The following is a 21,885-nucleotide window of genomic DNA, read 5'->3' as shown; positions in this document are numbered from 1 at the left end:
GCTGCTGTTAGGGTCCCCCGCCCAGAGGTGGGCAGAGCCATGGGCAAGGCAGCAGCTGACACCGCATCCTTGTCCTCCCGCCTCATTCTCAAAGCAGGTCTGTGCAGCAGGCATGGCCCCCATACCAGAGGAAGTGCTGACGCAGCTCAGGAAAGGTCAGAAAGCCGGCTGGCCGCAGAGCTGGGACCGAAACAGAGCTCAAGTGGCCCCCCACATCTGGTTCCTCCCTGCTGGAGACAAAAGGCCACAGTGTCTTCAACAGGCCAGCCACCACTGCCTTAGGGAGAGGAAAGGTCTGGCAGCAGGCATGAGGCCCGCCACCCAGGGGGCTCCTAGGAAGGTGTCTCAGCTACAGTCACATCCTCCTCCCGGCCCACTAGCTCATCTGATCTCTGCTGACCTCACCTGTCCTTCCCGTGCTCCCATGGGCAGCCCCTGGGATCCCTGGGCCAGTGGAGGAGCAGGCTGCAGCCCTCTCAGGCAGCCGCCACCCCCAGCCATGGCCTGCAACCCCCCCCCCAAGCCGTGGCTTGCTCACACACACACACCCCAAGCAGTGGCCTGCAGCCCCGCCTAGCCCTGAACAGCTCAGGTGTTCCAGCCGGGTGAGCGGAGGGATACTGGCTCCAGACCCCAGCCCCTCCTGGAGCCCACCTGAGACAGGAGGAGAGGCTGAAGAATCAGCCCCCACCCCCACCCCCTGGGACCTGACCTGCGGAAGCCAGTGCTCCTGGCACCCCCCAGGCTCCGGCCCGGCCTCACCCGCAGCCCCTTACCCCTCAGGCTCCTTGGCCACTGCCCCCACCACCGGATGCTGTAAGCTCCTCCCCACCTGGAGTGTTGGACACATGCTGCGCCCAATGGGCGTCCGGCCGCGAGCTCCGGGAGGCACCGTGGGCAAGGGAGCCGCCCCACGGGGCACCTGAAGGCGCTGCAGCAGGTGGAGGACGAAGGCTGGGGCCCGGTGATGCCTGCGCCCACCCTGGAGGCCGGCCTGTCCGCAAGGCTCTGCCCTTACAGTGAGCTACCGGGGAGTGGGGCGCGGAGGGAAGGGCTGGAAGAGGGCCCGGGAAGGCAGGAGGCCGGTGCCCCCTGCAGCTCCATCCCTGGAGGGGGGCTGCCTGGCAGGGAGAGGGGCCAGGCGCCCATGACCCCTGGCCCCGGGCCGCCCAGGGACACCCTCTCCACGGAGAAGCTGGGCATGGGGAGACCCAGGGTGCAGGCCCCCGTGCACCAGCCTTGGGGTGTGAGCTGCCTGCAGAGCGGTGCACAAAGGTCGGGCAGCCTTCTGGCACCTGGCAGGAGTACCGTGGAGGTCAGTGCCCCCACGCCCTGCCGCTCCCATCCTGGCCTCGGGCTGGACAGACAGGTGGTGAGCAGCAAAAGCCTGCTGAGCCCTGCACCTCAGTGACGATGCTCCCAGGGCTACCGCCATCCCCGCCTCCCCCTCGGGAGCGCCCCTCTTCCATCCCCCAGGACCTGGGGCTTTGGCCTCCAGCCTCCCCTCTGTCCTGAGTCCCAGAGCTTCCAGGGCCTGCAAAGAGTGAGGCTGCACAGATGGGCCCGAGCTGCAGTCTGTCCACCCAGTGTGCATGCCCTAGATGGATTGCCGGCCTCCTCATCACCCTAAAGGGAAGCCTAGCCCCTACCGAAGCCATGTGCCCGGTGCATGCCTGCCTGCCTGCCACCGGTGTGGAGACTGCCCTCCAGCCTGCGGTGGGCCAGGGCCACATGGCTAGCTCTCCAGGGTTTGCTGATGGGTGGGACTATGTTCCCCGCTGTGTGAGGCTCTCACTCCCTGGTGGCATTTAGAGGGCTAGATTCCAGATTGTGCAGCAACACCTCCCATCAGCTCAGTCCCTCCTCTGTTCTCTCTGAGGACAGGGAAACTACAACCATGTAGGTCCTCATGCTAAGGACAATGTTGACCAGTCCTGGTGCTCATCCTCCAGAAGACTGTGTTTTCCATACCACCTCACTGTTTAGGGGGCTGGCCAAGCTCCGGATGGTGGGCTGCAGGCCACTTCTAGGCCTGCCCCATAAAACCTGGAGCTAGAGATAATTGTGGCTTGTGATTTCACCAGGACCTGTCCACTTTCTCTGAAAATAGCTAGTTGGTGGGGCCTCCCCTGCATCCAGAACACGAGCCTCAGGAGAGTCCAGGATTGGCCATCAGCGTTCAGCCTCTGCAAGTGGAAAGAGGGTGGGAGGCAGGTGGAGAGAGCATATCTAAGATGCTTGCCCCATCCACCCTGTGACTGCTTCGTAGCCACATGCATCCTTCCCTTCAGCTTTGAAAAGGTAAATAACCACGCTAGTAACCCAGCCTGCTCCCACCTAGCCCAGTGTGGCTTCCCTGCCTGCAAGCTGGAAGACCCCCGCCCTCTCCCCACTGTGCAGGACTTCACTGAGCGTCCTGTGACTCACCCAGTCTGCCCCAGGAATTCACCCCTGATACGCTAGCTTGGGGCATGTGGTGTTTTTCCTGTCCAGACGTGTCAAAGGAAAAGCAGCAAGGCTTTCCACTGGGTTCTACCACAGGATATTCAGCACTGGTTGAATATTAAAATCCTCAGAATAAAATTATATATGGAATGACAGCTGCCCAGGTACCTCCTAAGATGGGCTCAGGATCTCTAGGGTGGAGCCATGCTTCTTTCTCTGGGTGATTGCAATGCCAGCAACAGTTGGAACTCACTGTCCTGCCATGTGCTGCCATTCAGGTGGGGACAGGATGGACGATGCAGACGTGCTCATGGGCTGGTGGCTCGCATATGCGCACACACATGGATATTATGTGACCACGCAGTCACGCAGGTGCTTGCCTCTGCACAGCTGTCCTGGAAGGATGTGGGGACACTGAGGCCCTGGAGGTGAGAAACAGAAGGGACGTTTTGATGGCTTTCTTTTTCCTTTTTTTTTTTTTTTTTGATGGCTTTCTTGTACTGCAGCTTGTAGGCTCTTAATCTCCATTTAACACTATTTTTTGTGTGTATAATAAAAAGAGTGCCTTCTCCAGACACTGCCCTCCCTCTAAGAAGGAGATTTCTGGCCATTGATGACTTTGGAGCATTATCTGGAGGCAGACAGGCACCCTAGAGGGGCTCTCTACCTGAGCCCCTGAAACCAGGTGCTCGTCATGCAAAGAGCAAGGTGCTGCTCCTTGACAGAGTGCAGATGACCCTGGCAGAGCTGGCCCCCACAAGGTCCATTCTGCTGATATGGTCCTGAGCAGCTCAGTCTCACAGACACGCACCTACACAGCGCTGGACCCTGGGGAGACAGCCTCAGGAGACTCTCAGCCCAGGACTCAGCCCTCACCTGGCAAATAGTTGTGGCCACATGTGATAGTGGATGAGTCAGGGGAGGAACCCCATTCCAGCAGGCTTGTTCCCATCTCCTTCACCGTACCCCACATTCTGGCCAGAGAACCTTCCACCAAGCTCCATCCCACTGCCCCAGGCTCCCTGTGCAGCATTGGGCCACACTTCCTCTCTAGGCCATAGATTATTTCTCAAGGAGGGCACTGGACCACAGCTTCTAGTTGCCAGAATCACCTGGGGCTTACCATAAATTCAGAGTCCAGAGGTCCACCATCCCAGATAGGATGGAACTGGCAAATCTGCCAGGCAAGCACCTGGGTGGCATGGATGGCAGCCCTAAGTGAATGAATTTCAGATGCTTTTTTTGGCATTTGGCAAGAGTAAGACTACTAGGCATCCCAAAGGATGAAGGGACAGGCTTGGGGGGAGCTTCAGGGGTAGGAAAGGATGGATGGGTCCAAGGCAAGCAGTGTCTGAGCCCTGAGGGTGTTGGGGGTGCCTGGCCTTCCTCATTCCACCTTAAACATCCGACTCATGAACACTGGGAAGGCTGCCAACACAGGATGGAGACAGCCTGAGCTTTCACATGGAGGCCCCCAGAACTCCCCCATGGTTCATTTTTAATTGGATTTAATTATTTTCTATTTAATTGCATTTTTAAAAGCTCTCCCTAGTGGCTTCTTGATCTGAGGATCTCTCCTCTTCTCTCTCTTCTCCGGGCTGGAGGCTTGGCCTGGGTAGGGATGAAGAGACAGAGCCGGGGTGGCTGTGGGGCCATAGTCCCGCTGAAGGTCCCTTGGGACCTGGGAAAAGGCTCCTGGCAGGGGCACTACAGATAGGAAGTGGATGGGAGGCCAGAGCTGAGGGTGCCCCGAGTGCCTCGCTGGGCCATGCAGATGGATGCCCAGTCCCACCACCTTCTGCACAGCTTTCTCCTCGTCCTCACTGTCTTCCTAACTCCCTGCAGGGTCAGGCTCCCCCATCACTCACCTGGCTTGCTCCTAACAGTCCTCTTCCCCTTCTCTGCCCTTCTGGAGCCTTTCCCCATCCCTGTCACCCTCAGAATCAGATCCAGAGTCTTCTCGCTCCTCAAGCCCACCCCCATCCTCTTGTTGCAACTGCACAGAGCCCCTGCACTTCCCATCCATGTGTCCTGCTCTTTCATCTGTCTGCACCCATGAAGATGCCTGCCTCTTGCCTCTGTTCTTCCTGAAGCCCTCCACAGCCAGGTGTTCAGTAAGCACACGTGAGCACTCCACAGACACTGCCCCAATGCTGGGATGCCCATCATCCATCAAATGTGACTGCAAAGGATTTGTGGGCTCCCTCCATGAAGAGGTGGAGTGGGTCCCACCCTCAAGCCCACATGGGCTTCTGACTTGGTTTAGCCAACAGGATGCGGCTGAAGTGATGTTTGAATCTGGAGTCTGGTGCAGCCACCACTTCACCCTCTTGGAACATCACCCTGAGAACACCAGGGAAGGAGGCTGGTCTAGCTCATGGAGGCCTTGGGGCATGTCCGGCTCCATCTCTCAGGCCTGTGAGTGAGGCCTCTGTGACCTGTCCAGTCCACAGACTCGTTGGTGTAAGCAGAAGCAGGTGTAAACCTAGGCCGAAACAGTCAATTTGAAGTCATGAGAAATAAATCACTATTGTTTCTGACCACTGAGATTCGGGGTGTTTGTTATTCACTGAAAGCCTGACACATGGCCACCATGGGCAGCCTCTGTCTCCTGTTCTTCAGTGGATGCCTGCCCTGCCCCAGATGCCAGCTTCCCCTCCCCCGGCCCCTCAGAACTGTGTACATGGTCCTAGGGGAGATCTGGTTCCCTCATCCTCCTTCAGCAGCTCCTATCACCCACCAGGGTGGAGCTAAAGCTAACCCACATCAAAGGCTGCACCTATCTTGCCCCTCCCCACCCCTCCTGCTACATCCCTGCCCCAACACTCAGTGCACTCAGTGGCCTGGGCCTGGGCACTGTGTTCTCCAGTCCTGCCAAGTGCCAGTTCACCACCCTGTCCCACTCTGCCCAAGACCCAAATGAATCCTTACCTCCCCAAGAAGACCTCCTAGGTCTAAACACCCTGTATCCTGCAGCTGAGCTGTTCTTGGAGGCCCCTTCACTCCTTCAGCTGGATTGCCACCCAGTTCTTCTTCAGAGCTGAACCTCCCAATCACTCCCTTGATCACAGCCCCTGGCAGAAGGATATGTTGAGCACTGCTTTATGCACTGTAAAAGAGATACATGGCAGGAGTCATTTAAATAAGAGATGGGGGGTGGGCAGCCCTGGTGGTTCAGTGGCTCAGCGCTGCCTTCAGTCCAGGGCATGATCCTGGAGTCCTGGGATCGAGTCCCACTTTGGGTTCCCAGCATGGAGCCTGCTTCTCCCTCTGCCTGTCTCTGCCTCTCTCTCTCTTTGTTTCTCTTATGAATAAATAAAATAAAATCATAAATAAATAAATAAATAAATAAATAAATAAATAAATAATAAGAGATGGGGAAAATGCACATAAACAGAGGGACTGTTTCCTTCTTGCACCCCAGGGGATTACTTATGTAGTCCCCAGGATGAGTGCACCCTTGCCTGGAACCTTACATTGGATCAGAAGCTCAAGGATAGGGTCTTGTTCATTGTTGTAGTTCCCATAGACTGGCACAGTGCCTGGTCATACAGCACAAACTCTGCGGACATGTGGTTGGGGAGGGAAAGGAGGGATGGGAGGATGGATGGATGGATAGATGGGTAGGTGAATGAATGAGAAAGTGGTGATGGTAGATGAGTGAGTGAGTGAATACTGTGTGTCCATGAGAACAAAGTAGAGGCTTATCTTCCTAGATTGGTAAGCTTTCTACACAAAATTCCGGCACCTAGTTTTAGACAGAGTGATCTTAGTCGTGTGTGTGCCTAAGACACAACAGAGATGAGCTAAAACCACAGTTGTGCAAATCTCTCTTCTTCTTGATGCAGGAACAGAAACTTAGTCCTCGTTCCCTACTTGGGTTTAGGACCTACACTGGACCACTCTGGGCCAACCCCTTTCCCCAGGGACAGCCTCTCTGTCTGATTCTTCCAGTGCCTTTTCTGGGCATTCCTGCCATGAATACTTCTGGGAATAGCTGAGCCATTCGATGGAGTTAAGCCCGGGGTGGGGGTTGGGCAATTAAAGGTCCAGTAAGCCGCTTAGTCTCAGGGAAATCGGGAATGTTGAGGGCAAGGTCTCAGTAGAAGCGGGGGGTCACTGCAGGAGTCTGTTTGCACTTTGTCTCCACCAGCCTTGCAGGAGGACTAGGCTACTGCAAGGATCACAGAACCAGTGAGGACACAAACCCCAGACATCCACCCTCCCTGTGTCTAGCTCACTTGAATACACTGTGATGTCTTGGACAGAATCCAAATTAGGAGAGAACGGCCAATTTCTGGTCTCATTCCTGCAGACAACTTGTTCCAAAACCTTGCACAAGCCACTGCAACTTTCTGGACCTCAGCTTCCCATAAAGTATCCATACCTGGCACCCCTCAACCCAAAATTTCCTAGTACTGTGACTACGGCAGACAAAACTGTTTTCTTTCTTTCTTTCTTTTTTTTAAAGGATTTTACTTATTTATTCATGAGAGAGAGAGAGAGAGAGAGAGAGAGAGGCAGAGACATAGGTAGAGACAGAAGCAGGCTGCATGCAGGGAGCCTGATGTGGGACTCAATCCCAGGACTCCAGGATTATGCCCTGGGCTGAAGTCAGACGCTCAACCGCTGAGCTGCCCAGGCGTCCCTGATCCCAGTTTTCTTTGCAGATAGTCTGAAACATGGCATCAGAACCTTTCTGGACACGGCATTCTGGACAGGGACCATGAGTACACTGGTGTGGGGGACGACCCGCGTTGGCCACACTGGATTTTCAAGGCACCACCTGGCTGTGAGGACCATGTGTGATATCCTACCGGCTGCGTCCGTCTTTCTCTCAACACATGGGCCTTACGCTCTGGACTGTTCCTTCATCTCTGCATTTCCCTGGCACACAGTGGGCCCCAGATGCTGGTGGAGAAAATGAACAAGTTACCGTTTATAATTCTAAGTCCTTTTGCCTCGGGCCTGGGGAGGACATTTGCTGGGGTTCATCCCAGCACGCATACCTGTGTGGGTCCTCGGCACACAGGCTCTGTCCTTACTGGCATCAGGAGAAACCAGCAGAAGGCTTCCCACATGAACAGATGAGCAAGAAGAAGCAAAGCTCCACTCACAATGGGCCCCGGAGGCAGGTGGCCTCCCCTCATGGAGCTGGGGCTGCCAGGATCAGCAGATGTAGGGGGCTCAGCAGATGGGGGATAGCCAGGCCTGGTGTCAGCCCTCCAAGGGGCATAGTCAGCCACACAGGTTGGCAGTTCCCACCCCAAGGACCAGTAGCCAAGATACAAGTCAGATGCCCAGGTGAGAGGCCTGCTCTGACCCTAGAGGAGCTGACCGCAAACCACAGGTGGCCTGCCAGGCCTTGGCTGTCACCTCCTCACAATGGCAGCTTTGTCACAAGTCAGCCTGCCAAGCCTGGCTGCATTTCCCCAAATACCCTGTGGGTTTTAGATGTAGTGGGCCCAGAGTGAGAGTCTCTCAGGGGATTTGGAGGGGAAGCTACCTCTTGTCCCTGATCTGTAGAGTCACCTGTGGCATGTGGCCAGGCCTGCCACTGAGCCACTATCCCCTACCCTTCTTCACCAACTCTGATCTGTTAGATGGGGCAGTGTAGCCCAGCACCTGCTGGACACCCTAGGTCATAGGCACAACCACTGGCCGCACTAGGGTATCTGTGGGGCTCTGGCTCAATTTGGGGAGCAGCTTGCCCTCTTTCCCCATTTCACATCACTAAGCCTTCTAACATCAGACAGCAGCCCCACAAAGCTGTTTAATCAGGTGCCAGACTGCCTGTGGTCAGATCGCTGCAATGCATCCACATGTATCTGGTGTAGACCACATATATCCCCCACACATATATCCATATATCACACATAAGCGCACACACACACACACACACACACATACACTCGGTGAGTCTGCTTCTCTGGCTCTGCTCTGGTGGACACTTGCACAAACCTGCTCAGGGACCCACAGCTGGAGCAGGTAGGAAGGAGAATGGTGGCAAATAACAGTGTGATAAATACCCTCCTGAGAAACCAGGACTGTTAAAAACTGCCTTGAAAACTAAAGTTCCTCTTCTCTCCTGGTGAAGTGTCAGTGGAAGTGCCCCCAGGTCCCATTATTACCCCCCAGCCTGTCTCCCTGTCACCTGGCTCTGACCGCTGGGAGGCGGTAGGCAGGGTACCTGGGTTCAGCACCACGGACAGAGGAGCCATGCAAGAGGGACCTCTGCCCCCAGATTTTACAGCCTCATGGGACCCCGTCACCACTGCCCAGGACTCTGTTCATTCATTTGTTCATCACCCAGTACAATGGGGCTGTGGCCACAGCAGCAACAGGCGTGTGACATGTGTGTGTCTGGCTTGCTGCAGGCACAGGTATTAGCTCACTCAGGCCTCATGATGTCCTATGAGCTCAGCACTATTGTGCCCACTTTGCAGATGAGAACACTGAGGTTTGGAGCAAGGAGTGCCCTGCCCAGGGTCCCACGGCTGGAACAAGGAGGAGCCAGGAGCCAAACCTACACAAATCCCTCCTCCCCCCGCCACTCCCTGCCTCCTCCATGCAAGGAAGAGAGGGAATGTTGACCAGTTTTGGATACCACTCCCCCACCACCTGACTTTATACTTGGGAACACTGGGGCTACCTATCCATCAGAATTACACATTTGTTGGGGAGCTGGGTCTGTCCCAGAACCACCGTGAACTATCTCAAGTACCCTGAACTAACCCACAGCTGGCCTGCATGCAAGAGCCAAATCCTGTGGTCAGGAAGAGGGAAAGGCAGGGGGATCAGCCAAGGGTCCTTGTGTCCTGTTGGATACCTGCTCTCCAGAAAATCTTCCTCCCATAATTTGCATGTATTTATAATTTTCATTAATGATTATTAATGATTGCTGATATTTGCACAGAGCTTTCCTGCTGACTAGGAGCTCTGGACTGGGTGACTTGACATTTGCTTATGGGTGAAGCCAGATGCAGAAGCAGCCTGGCCTTGAGGGAGGGAAGCTCATGGCATGGGTAGTCTGTGAGATGAAGAGCAGCCACAAGGACAGATGCTGTGAGAGACTGGCCACTGCTGGCCGGAAGGCCACTGCCCTAATGTGCAGCATCTGTCTGGCGCTTACAGAAGACTTTGGGAGGTTCTTCTAAACTCAAATGTGTACCTCGAGAATTAGAAGTAGGACTTTGGCTGCTCTTATGCCCCTTGTTCTTTGTCAGGTCTCCCCTGTGTTCTGTATGTCTCCCTCAATTGTGCTTGCCTGTGTTTGGCTCAGCCAGGAGGAGACAAGGCCTCACCCCATCTGTTTCTGGGCCAGAGGAGGCCAGGGGAGCAGGCACATGCTGCATGGGGGTCTGACAGCAGCACCCATCTCCTGAGTTCTGTGTCCTGCTTGCACCTCACAGCATCCTTGTTGGGAAGTCTCCAGCATTATGTCTATATTTACAGATGAGGAAATGGAGACTCAGAGAGGAGAGGGGACTCCTCTGAGTACATCCAACCGGGGGCATATGCACCTGGCCTGAAGCTCCAAAGTCCAAGGTCTGTTTGCTGAGCTGTGGGATGGAGAAGACAAGAGTGCCCACCTCACAGGATCACTGGGCACGTGAACGTGTGTAAAGCAAGAGAAGAGTGCAGGCTGGACTGTGAGTGGTACCAGCCATCTGTACACTCTTATATACATCCCCAAACCCAAATGCCATTTCACAAACAGCGTTTATCTTTTCCATCTGCAATGCCTCCTAATAGGTTTTTAAATATTTAAATATTGGTCTTAACCCAGAAAGGTAATCTCTCAGACAACGGTTCTAAAAAGTCCTGGTGCTGACAGGAAGAACCACACCTGGAAGAAGAGCACCCAGGGACCAGGGCCTGGAGCGAACCAGCCTCCCTCCAATGTCCTGTCTGTCTGGTGGGGGGACTTAGTATCTTCTTTTGGGAAAAGGGATGTTCCGTCTCCCCTTGGCCCATCCACAGGAACCTGGCTTAGATAAGACTTGACAGGAGAGTCCCGGAGATTGTAACATGGAGAGAAGCGTGAGCAAGGAAAGGGGTGATGGGGCAGGGCAGCAGTCACAGGGTGGGGAGCAGCCTTGGGGAAGCCTGCAGTTGCTCCAGTGTCTGCTTTCAGAGGTCTTTTGCTTAGGTCCCAGTTAGTAGGGCCATGCTGTCCATGCAAGCTGTCACTGGGATTGGGATGCAACCAGCATGTACTGGTGTGGAGGTATGAGAGCACTCTGCCCTTGCTTTTTCCATGCATGACACCTGGGAACCTGCCCATCTCATCGTCTCCTGGCTGCTCACCTAGGAGCCCAACTGGGAGCCCACCTGGGAGCATGCTTCTTTCTTTCTTTCTTTCTTTCTTTTTTTTTTTTTTTTTTAAGGGAGCATGCTTCTTGGGCAGTTTCTCTGTGCATGAGCCGTGTGTGTGGGTTCTGTGTGCCGGGGTGCAGTTAGTCTAACCCCAGGTCCCTTGACATCACCCCACCAATTGTCACCCCAGCACCTCGCTGAGGTGCCTCCATGACGGCCTCTCTCCTTCAGCAGTGAGTAGTGAGTATGTACTGGGCACCTATGTGCCAGGCACTGTTCTAAGCTCTGAGTTTCCAGCAGTGGGTAAAGTGGATGCAGACACCTGTTCCTATGCTGCGTGAGTGTGGTGGGGACGGGGACCACACGTGAAAGGGATTAAGGAGGTGAGGGTGTGGTTAAGAAAGGCCTCTCAGGGCGCCTGGGCAGCTCAGTTGGTTAAGTGTCTGACTCTTGGTTTCAGCTTAGGTCATGATCTCAGGGTTGTGAGATCAAGCCCCAGGAAGGGCTCTGTGCTCAGCAGGGAATCCGCATGAGAGTCTCTCTCTGCCTTTGCCTGCTATCCCCATCCTCAAAAGAAAGGCCTCTCTGTGGAGGTGACATCTGGCAAAGACTTGAAGGAGGCAAGGCAGGCAACAACTGGAGGAAAGGGCCCCTGGGAGGCAGCCCAACACATGCAAAGGCCCTGTGCAGAGCAAGCCTGGCATTAAAAAGAAACAAGCACACCAAAGATGAGGAAAGAAGTCTGGGACCTCTGGGGCCCTTGAGATTTTTCACTTAGAGGGTGGGAGCCATGAGGAGTCTGAGCGGGAGAGGGGTGTGGACAGCTTCCCTTCCCACCCCCGCCTCTCCACCCATGTCACATCCCTTACCGTGCCTTTCCCGTAATTGTAAATCTGTTTGTATGATTGTGTGTTCAGCTTTTGTGTCTGCCAGCAGGCTGTCGGCTCAGGAGGAAAAGGCTGCACCCCGTCCCTGACACACCCAGAAGAGTGAGCCCCCCCTCCCCCCCGCCCAGCCCCCCTGCCCTGCCCTGCTGTGGCCTGCGCACAGTGGAGCCCGGGTACCAATGTCCAGCCAGTTCCTCCCAGAGTCAATGTGGCCCCTAAAGCCCTGAACACCCCTGACTGGGGCTGTTGCCTGCCTGCTTCCCCAGCAGGTGCGACCTCTGCAGGCCCCTCCCTCCTGCAGGGGCGGGGGAGGTGGCCTGGACCTGTCCCCACCCCCGCCTGCATCTGAAAACTTCACTTCCAGAGGGAGACAATGGCCAGGGAGAGGGGCCGGCGGGAGCGAAAGTGATGAAGTGTCAAGCTCTTGACGGCTGCTCTAAACTCCGCGTTTTCCGCGGCATTTAAATGCCCGCGAGCAGATTAATAAGGTCTCGGCAGCACAGCGCAGTCTGCGCATCTTCTATCTGGAGCCCGTCGTGGGCCGAGTGAATATTGATGGCCAGGCCGGCTGGAGGCGGCCGCGTAGCTTTATCTCGCGGGCCCAGGCTGCTGGCCCTTATCAGGCCGGCCGGCTGTGCAGCTGCTTCTGTGGGGCGCCCGCCCCCCCACCCCCGCCGCCTGCTTTGTAATCAGAAGAGAAGTTGCTGTCTTGATATTTCCATTTTTATCTCTTTTATTGACTTCATTTTCATGTCTTTCAGGGAGCATTTTCTTTGGTTGCCTCCATCTTTCTGCCTCCCTTGTCCCTTGGCAGGGCTGGGGAGGAGGGGGTGGTGAGGTGAGGAAGGGGGTCAGGGGTTCCATCCCCCATGCCCCCTCGTGCACCCCATCTTCTCCCTAATCCCGCTCCCACCCCGTCCTTCCCCGAGGGTGGCGTACCCTGGGCTCAGGTCCTCCCAGTCTGGCCCTGATGAGCCTCCACTGGCACCCCTGGGGCCCCCGGGGGAGTGGGAGCCAGGCCCTCTCGGGAGAGGAACCCGTCACAGGTGGGGAACAGCCACGGCAAGCCTCCTTCTCCTGGGCCATCTCCACTGATCCGGGGGAGAAGTGATTATCTCCCCTTCCCAGGCGAGGAAACCCAGCTTCCAAGAGGTTATCAGCCGCTGTCACCTTGGTCTGTGCTGGTGACTCGTGACAGAGAGGGATTGCCAAGTGGCCCGGTCTTTGCAGATGCATCTGTGTCCGGGACGGAGCTCGCTCCAAGGAATGCACCAACAGTTGCCCGCCTCGCTGACTCCTTCCCTCCTCTGCAGGGCAGGGGAGGTCAGAGCTTCATTGCAGCAATTAGCCAGGGCAGTGTGTGTGACGCAGGAGGGCACCAGGGCCAAGCCCCACCCCCCCGGACCCCCACCCAATGCCTGGTTTAATGTCATTCATGCCTCTGAACTGGGTTGAATAGGGTGTCCCCCAAAACATGTCTGCATCCTGACTCCAAAACCTGTAAATGTGACCTTGTTTAAAAAGTGGGGTCTTTGCAGATGTGATCAAGTGCTGAGTCTCAAGACTCAAGATGACACCATCCTAAATTGGGGTGGCCTAAATCCAATGACTGAAGTCTCTATAAGAGATTCAGACACATGGGAGAGGCCACGTGAGGACAGGGGTGGAAGGGTGCAGCCCCAAACCCAAGGACACCTGCCTGGCCGCCGGGAACTGGATGAGGCAGGAAGGACCCTCCCCTGGAGCCTCCAAGAGGGTGTGTGTCCCTGCCTGGATCTCAGACTCCAGCCTCCAAGTCTGGGGTGGGCAGAGGGGAGGAGAGGTTCTGGTTGTCTAAGCCCCAGTCTGGGGCCATTAGTTTGGGCTGTTCTGGGCACTCACACCACCCCCACCTAGCTGACACCCCCTCCAGGTTCAGTGCAGATCCACAGCAGCGAGCCTGGCACCTGCTACCATACAGGTGCTCTGCAAACATTAGTTGCATGAGCAAATGAACCCAAGTGGAAGACTTGGGGTGTGTGGGTGTGCAGGAACCTGGGCGCAGAAGTCTTCCTGGGTGCTGGGCTCAGGACCCAAAGCAACTGGACAGCTGTACAACCCTTGAGCCCCATGCACCCCTATGTTCCCCAGCCCCTGTGGCTAGGGGGGCGCATGCTACCTGGAGCTGCATCTCCTCCCTGGAGATGCTGAGACAACGGCTTCAGGAGATCCGAGCAGCCTTGTGGGGACTCCACTGACAACCAAGTTCGCCTGAGTGGGGGAAAGTTACTCCAGCCACAAGCCTGGCCCCCCACCCTGACTAACATGGTGGTCTCCTCCGTGGGCCTAGGGACTCAGGAGGCCCATGTTTGCCGGATGCAACGCAAGCTAGTGCTCATCTACGGTGTGGTCAGCAGAGGCCATTGCAGGGGGGCTTGGGATTGATGTGGCTTTGGTTGTTCCAGAAAGAGGAAATCAGAGGATCTATGTGCCGTGGTGATATGCCCTGTGATCCCTGGGAGCCAGACTCCAGCTAGAGTCTGTCCAAACTGTGCTTACAGCTCCGCCAGCCTCAGAACAGCCCATCTTCCTTCCTGCCCCACCCCCACCCCGTGCCTAGGACCCACCCCCAGCCCAGGACGCACACCCCACCCAGAATGCTGAGCAGAAGCGGGCAGGGCAGGCTTCCCCTCCGTCCCAGCCAGGGGCCAGCCTCCAGCCCTGGTGAATCTCACGGGCCTTGGTCTGTTCTGTTCCAGAGAAATGTTAGTTAGCCTCCTGGGAGCCCCAGCCCAGCCCTGCCGTCCTAGTGTCCCCCTGAGCCCACACACCTACAGGGCTCTGGCCAGCCATGCTGCTCTTGCCCCTCACCTGGTTTCACCTAGGAACCTCCCTGGCTAACACCTTTGGTACTCTGCCCTCTCTGCCCCCAATCCCAGCAACCAAACCACACATCCAGATGTTTCCAACTTCCCTCCCGCCCTGGGCTGTGAGACACGGCCACACACCCCAACACCCCCAGCTGCAGTTTTGCCCTGGGGTCAACAAACCTGATGATTCCCCCTGCAAACACCCTTCGGCTCAGCCCTAGTGCTCTGTCTCCTGGGTCGGAGCCCAGACCAGATCCCCAAACCTGCTCACCTGGTCCACCACAGTCCTTCCACCTATGGAGACATGGGAGAAGACACATCTGCCGTTTCAGGCTGCAGCCTATGGGCCTCAGGACTCTTGTCCGGGGGGTGGGGGGCAACATGGCACCGACCCCGGGGCCGAACAGCCCTGTCAGCACAGCAGACTTGGACTCCCGGGCCCAGACCTGGCTGTGACGAGGAAGGCCTCGGGCCTCGGGCAAGGCAGGTGGCTCTCCTGGGAGCCCCATAGGGCAGGAAGTGGGTCCTGGGCCAGTTTGTACGAGCAAACCAGACATCTGGGAGGGAATGGGAGAAACGTCTCCCAGCAAGATTCCTTCCTTAGGACACAGAAAGCATTTGCTACACAAGAAAAAAATAATACGATTTCATCAAAATGAAAGCCTTGTGCTCATCAAAGTCACCATTAAGAAAACGGAAAGGCGAATCGCAGAGGAAATAAACAGTACATATATATGACAATCTGTATTGATAATTTATAAAGAATTCTTATAGATTCTTTTTTTCTTTTTTAAAGATTTTATTTATTTATTCATTAGAAACACAGAAAGACAGAGAGAGGCAGAGACACAGGCAGAAGCATGCAGGAAGCCTGATGTGGGACTCGATCCCAGATCTCCAGGATTAGGCCCTGGCCTGAAGGCGGCGCTAATCCGCTGAGCCACCTGGGCTGCCCCATTATAGATTCTTTTTTTTTTTTTTTTTAAGATTTTATTTATTTATTCTTGAGAGACAGAACGAGAGAGAGAGAGAGAGGCAGAGACACAGGCAGAGGGAGGAGCAGGCCCATGCAGGGAGCCCGATGTGGGACTTGATCCCAGGTCTCCAGGAGTACGCCCTCAGCCAAAGGCAGGCACTAAACCGCTGAGCCAACCCAGGCGTCCCAACCCATTATATATTCTTAATAAGAATACAAACACCCAATAAGATGTGGCCCAAATGTGTATAGACACTGGTGTAAAAGGTACTGATGGCCAACAAGCACATGAGAAGATGCTCAACATCACTGGTCGTCAGAGAAATGCCAGTTAAAACTCCCAACTGGCTGTCATTGCACATCAGCTAAAAAGATTACAATTTAAAACAGAAAACACAAAACCTGACCATATCCGATGTCAGCAAGGAAGGGGAACCAGTGGAACCCTCGACGTGCCAGTGGGAACATGAAACTAGGCCAACTACTTGAGAAACCAGTTTGGAAATTCCTTACAAAAGTAAATATACTGTGTATGTAACCAGCAGTTTTACTCACAGGGGAATTTCCAGAAGGGAAGCCATGTGCTCACAAAGGGTCTCGTACACCAGATTTCACAGCAGCCGTACTTGTCGTCATAAAATGTGCACACAGTAAAAAAAAAAAAAAAAAAAAAAAAAAAAAAAAAAAAAAAAAAAAATAAAATGTGCACACAACCCAGAGTGCGTTCATATGGGAAGGGTGTCTGCATCCTGAGATGTGGTGACTCACAACACACACACTTCCCAAGAACACCATGACAAGCCACGACACTGAGCACAGAAAGCATGTACCCCATGGTCCTGTTACTGCAACAGTCCAGTTGCCCCATTAGGAGAGAAATCAGGGGGTGATTGAACTGGGGTAGGGGAATTGATTTTAAGGAGGTACCAAGTGACGGGCATGTTCTATCTTGCCTGGAGAGAGGAGAGTATGGGCTCACACGGCGGCGCACTCTCATTGGCCTACATAGGTAAGACCCGTGCATTTACTATTTACTGTCTGGAGAGCTGATGTTAACAAGGGTCTGTGCAAAAACAAAACAAAACAAAAACAAAAACAAAAACAAAAAAAAACAAGGGTCTGTGCAGCGGGCGGGAAGCTGATGCTGTCTGGTGTGCTGGTCAGCTCTGTGACAGTAACCAACAACCCCGACCCTGGGGCTTCTAACCAAGTTTACTTCTTGCTCACAGTACTAGTTGGCAGGGACAGGCTGGCTGTGGCACTTCTCATCCTGGGACACAGAATGAGCCCCCCCTCAGGCACCAATGATGCTGCTCAACAGAGCAAACCTCAGTCGCCACACCTTGCACTGGGCCAAGATGCTACGTGGCCCCACCTGACACAGACAGAGCAGGGGTGAGGTGTCATTGTGCTGCACGAAAGGTTGGAGAGTGAATCACAGAGATGCATCACCTGCCCCTGGGGATGCACCCGAAGGCCACCTGGGAGGCCAGGTGAGGAGGTGATACCAGCGTGCAGGTGGAGGAAAGGTCCCCGAGCAAAGCTGAGAGGATGAAAGCCAATGAGGATCACCACACCCACTGAGCTTGACCTACCCCAGCCACATAAGGCCTTTGGCGTATTTTCACCCTTGAGATCCTTGCATGGCCCCACGGAATGAGCACTGTCTGGAGGAGGAGTGGGAAGCATGGACAGATCACAGGACCTGCCCAAAGGTGTGCCGGGGTTGGAAAGACCGGTGTGGGGCCAGGCGACCAGGCAGTGAGGCTCACGCCACACAGCTGGCTCTTGGGGCATGCACAGTAGAGGTGAGGCAGGGGCTCCCTGGGGGCGGTCTGCCAAGTTGCCAGCCTGCTTTCTCCTGGGGATGTGCCAGGATGCACCAGGCCTCTGCCAGCTGAGAGAACTGCCAGGCCAGACGGCTGTGTGCCAGGACGCTGGCAGCCAGGGGGACGGGGGCACCGCTTCCCACCTGTCTCCTCCCCCACATGGCACCTATTTTTAGAGCCAAATCTTCACAGTCAGGATGCAAGGTTTCAGAGCTGTGGGATGGGCTCGGGCTCAGGTACAGGAAGCCTTGGCAGGTGGGGAACCTACCTCTGCAGGGAGCCCAGCTTGGTCGAGAGGCCAGCAGGCTGGCAAGCATGCACTGCCAGGCCCCACGTCCCTTCTGCTCCCCACCACCTGCCTTCCCTGCTGCCCCATTCACTCCCTGAAGCCCTCTTCTGCCCCCAAAACTTTGGAAGGTCCAGGACTTGGTCTCTGGGTCTCTTCCCACTCATCTGCATCTGCTCCCTTGGCAGCTTCTGATACGTCTCCCCTCTGGCCACCAGCTCAGAGCTTTGCAGGGCAGATCCATCTCACATCCATCTCCAACCAAACTGGAAGATGCAGAGTGAGCTAACTCTAACCCTCACCCTCCACACACCTCCCATCTGTTGCTCTACCTTGACAGACTCCTGCCAGCCTTCCCCCTGCCCAGTACCACTAGGCCCAGGCCCCCACCAGCTCTCCCGGATGCTCCCCCACTGCTGCCTGGTCCCAGCTTCACCAGCCAGTGACCCCACTCAAGCCAGGGCCTCACCCTCACAAGGCCCCGGGGCCCTGCATGACCTCTGCCACCACCTCCCACCCCCCTGCTCCCTGCACTCCAGCCACACTGGCACCTCACCCTGTCCCTGGCTATGATTTCCTCTGTGAATGTGTCACCAACGGGCATAGCGCAGATTTCGTGGGCTCACTTTGCTTATCTTCTGTCTCCCCTCTTGAGGATTTGTGTCCATTTTGCTCATGTTGTATCTCCAGTGCCTAAAACAGCACCCGACACTTGGTAGGTGCTCAGTGAACATTTGTTGAGTGGGTTACTCACAGCGAGGCATGCCAAGAGGAGACAGATGCACAGAAAGACCATTTCTGCACTGTGCAAGGTGGTGAGGGAAGAAGCCTGAGAGGAGGAGGCCAGGCTCCGCGAGGGCACTGGGTGCCAAGGCGCTGGGTACGAGGGCACTGAGTGCCAGGGTGTTGGGTGTGAGGGCAGTGGGTATGAAGGTGCTGGGTCCAGGACACTGGGTGCCAGGACGCTGGGTGCCAGGATGCTGGGTGTCAGGGGGCTGGGTGCGAGGGCGTTGGGTTCAAGGGCAGCAGGTGCAAGGGTGCTGGGTTCAACACAGTGGAGCTGAGCCAGTGGGGTGTGGGGGCAGAGGCTCAGGGGCAGGCACTGGGGAGCAGCCACCCTCCTTCCAGTAAGTGATGCTCCTCTGCCCAGTTTCCAAAGCTGAGCCTCTTCTCAGACCTTCCAGCCACTGCAGGGGGTGGCGGCTGTGCCCAACAGGGCGGGAGCCCCTGGGAGCCCGACACTCCTGCCCCCAGGCTGCCCCCGCCCAGCAACCAGCAGAGGTGGAGAGGGGCGCCCGATCTGAGCGCCACTGGATGGGAAAAGGAAGGAGCTTACCTTACTCTTGTTGCTTCTGTGCTGCCTCCTGGTCTCCCGGTGAAGCCAAGCTCTGGCCCGAGGACGTCGTCCAGCGCTGCCTACGAGGCCGGCCCTGGGCTGCATGCTCTCCATCGTGGCTTGAAGGAGGCGGTGCCTCCTCCACCTTGGACGGTAGTTTCAGTGACTTCTGGGAGGGTGGTTTTGTGTATTTCTCACTGTTTTCCTGGTGCGGCTCTGGACAGGACACGATGTCCATCCACAGCGGGGAAGACTTCCCTCCAGCTCCTCTCAGGACTCTGGGTTTGTTTTCTGTTCTCTGCACTTGAATGTCCAGGGTCTGCATGGGGGGGTTTCAGGGTCATCGTCTCTATCCCTCTGGGTCTTCTTGGAGCTGCTCGGGTCTATGGTGTGTCTCTGCCACTAGCTGTGCAGAGGTCTCGGCTGCAATCCCTTCCAAAGCTTCTTCTGCTCTGTCCTCTGCTTTTCCTTCCATGTGTGCTGTGCCTTTGAGGCTGCTCTGGGCTCCCAGATGCTGTCTCCCTCGTGGTTGGAGCTGGGAACTGTCGACCTAGCTTCCCACGGGCTGGGTCTCCTCCACCCAGAGAGTCCTGCCAGGAGCCCGACAGCGCTCCCACCTCTGTCCTGGAGCGGATTGCTTACCTCTCTGTGTCCCCGTAAGAGTCCCACCCCTGTGCCCGCACCATCCGTCTGCTCTCTCCTGGAATCCACTGGCCCTACTGGATCCCTTGGCGTGTTCATCTTAGCTCCCACTTGAGAGCCTGGCATGTGTGTCACACCTGAGTCTGTGTGTTCTCGCCTCCTAGAATGCCTTGTCATTGTTTCATTGTTGGAAGTCAAACAGGCTAGACCAATGATGGTCCCAGAACTTTTGGTGGGAGTCTGATGGGAGCACCAGAAGATGGGGTGCTGGGAAGCATCCCTTTGCCCCAGAGGCTCACCAGGTGCCTCGGGGGCTCCAGGGCCTGGTTTCCATGGAGATGTGACAGCAGCCTCACCCATGAAGGGCCTGGCAACCAGGGGCTCAGTCCCCTGGGTGGCATGAGGCAGGATGGGGACAGCCTGGCAAGTCCTGGCCCGTGGCAGGCAGCGGCCCCACTGTGCACCCCAGAAGGCCATGGGGTCGGTCCCAGGTGGCAGAGAGGACATTCCCTCCCACGCTTCCCCCGGCCGGATCCCACTGGGTGCTGAGAGCATTTCCCAAGCTCCAGAAGGAGACTTGGATCCTCCTGCCACGTGTCGGCTGGAGCTGGCAACCTCCAGGAATAGCTGGGCCCATCAGGGGTCATGTGCACCTGATGGCCCAGATTAGGGACCTATTAGGGCACTGGCAGGTTGTATTCAATCGATGCTGCTTTTGACTCAGTCTCAAAACTGATATAGTTGGCCAAGTGCAGTGTGACCAGCTCCTTTAGGGTCTGTCCAGGCCGCTCGAGTGAGACCAACGCCACAGGCTGTGAAGCAGGTGGCCAGCAGAGTGGTGCCAGGGCCGCAGTGGGTCGGTCACACCTGCGCCCAGCTCATGCACGCAGGCCCGCCCACCAGGAGCCTGCACTCCCGGTTAGATCCAACCCTGTCCATATCGCGCTTTCGTCCCGGGAAGCCAGGGGTGAGGCCAGTGCAGGGGTGAGGTTCAGGATAGTTAACTGTTACGGGCTGAACCGAGCCCCTGTAAATCCACATTCAGGTCCTGACCTCCCGTACTGTGTAACTGATCTACTTGGAAATAGTGTCATTGCAGGTGCAATTCGTTAAAATGACATCGTCAGGGTGGGGTGCCAACCCAGGATGACTGGTGTCCTCACAAGAAGGGGACGTTTGGACACAGAGACCGACACACACAGGAAGAAGCCCAGTGGGATGGAGGCAGGGATGGGCGGTGAGTCTATCGTCCAAGGAACGTCGAGGACGCTGGCAAACCAGCAGGAGCTGGGGGGAGGCCCTGGATGGAAACAGCCCCACAGGCACCTTGGGCTCGTGCTTCTGGCCTCCAGACTGTAGCAGGACAGGTTTCTGTGGTTCCAGCTGCCCGGCATGTGGGACGTTGTTACAGCAGCCTCGGGACACTTGTACTCACCATCAGAGCAGCCTGGCCATCAGTGTGGGGCTGGAGCAGGTGCCCCCAGACCTGGTGGCACTCCTGTAAATCCTAGATGGAGGAGGTCTTGGGGGGCTGGCACAACAGCATCTGGGTCCAGAACTTTTCATCATCCCAAGAGGAAACCCCACACTCAGGACTACTCACTCCCCATTTCCCTAAAGCCCTCATTCCAGCCCCCAAAAACCATGAATTTGTTTCCTGTCTCTGGATTTGCCTGTTCTGCACGTTTCGCAGACATGGACTTACACATGTGGCTTTCTGTGACTGGCTTCTTTCCCTTGGCATATGCTTTATGACCAGAATTTTTATTTTTTTATTATTTTTTAAAGATTTTATTTATTCATGACAGAGAGAGGCAGAGGGAGAAGCAGGCTCTGTGCAGGGAGCCCGACGCGGGACTTGATCCCAGGTCTCCAGGATCACACCCTGGGCTGAAGGCAGCACTAAACTCCCCGGGGCTGCCCCATGACCAGCATTTTTAAATGAAATAGAATAAAATGGAAAATACGTGAGTTAGGAACTGCAAACCTCCCTCCCCCCATGTCCTTCCCCAGCACAGAGCCCGGGGAACTAACTCACCAAGGCCTGGAACACGCAGGCACCTGCCCATGATGGTGACAACCGGACGGCCCAGGGGACGGGGAGACCGAGGTGGGGGCATCTCATAAAGGCATGTCAGGCAGGAAGGAGCATGTGGACTTAGCGGGCACTCTCAACACGGGACACAGAAGGTGAGGGAAGGGAACAGAAGCTGCACCCCCTCCCAGCCGCGGAGCCGCAGAACAGCCCTGCTTTCAGGCAGGAGCCAAAGATGGCACAGTGTGAGAGGAGAGACGACCGGGCCTCGGGGGGCCTTG

General features: G+C 56.0%; 3 long non-coding RNA genes across 3 annotated transcripts in view; 2 read left to right on the top strand and 1 right to left on the bottom strand.

The window, feature by feature from the left end:
- LOC140630066 (uncharacterized) overlaps positions 1–4,985 on the top strand; it is a 13,618-nt gene extending 8,633 nt beyond the window's left edge. Inside the window, exon 2 of the long non-coding RNA XR_012027867.1 lies at positions 95–4,985. This is a non-coding gene — a long non-coding RNA (uncharacterized lncRNA). The remainder of the gene's footprint in view (positions 1–94) is intronic.
- LOC140630065 (uncharacterized) lies at positions 775–19,681 on the bottom strand. Its single transcript, XR_012027865.1, has 3 exons — positions 18,928–19,681; positions 2,614–2,867; positions 775–2,186 (listed from the first exon to the last, which is right to left on the bottom strand). It is a non-coding gene; the product is annotated as an uncharacterized lncRNA (long non-coding RNA).
- Positions 18,388–21,885, top strand: LOC140630064 (uncharacterized). The gene is made up of 3 exons (XR_012027864.1): positions 18,388–18,471; positions 18,973–19,209; positions 20,658–21,885. It is a non-coding gene; the product is annotated as an uncharacterized lncRNA (long non-coding RNA).

This window comes from Canis lupus, chromosome 3, assembly GCF_048164855.1.
Source record: "Canis lupus baileyi chromosome 3, mCanLup2.hap1, whole genome shotgun sequence".
Taxonomy (NCBI): Eukaryota; Metazoa; Chordata; class Mammalia; order Carnivora; family Canidae; genus Canis; species Canis lupus.
The sequence above is the reverse complement of the archived record's forward strand: the minus strand, read 5'-3'. Positions and strand labels throughout refer to the sequence as shown.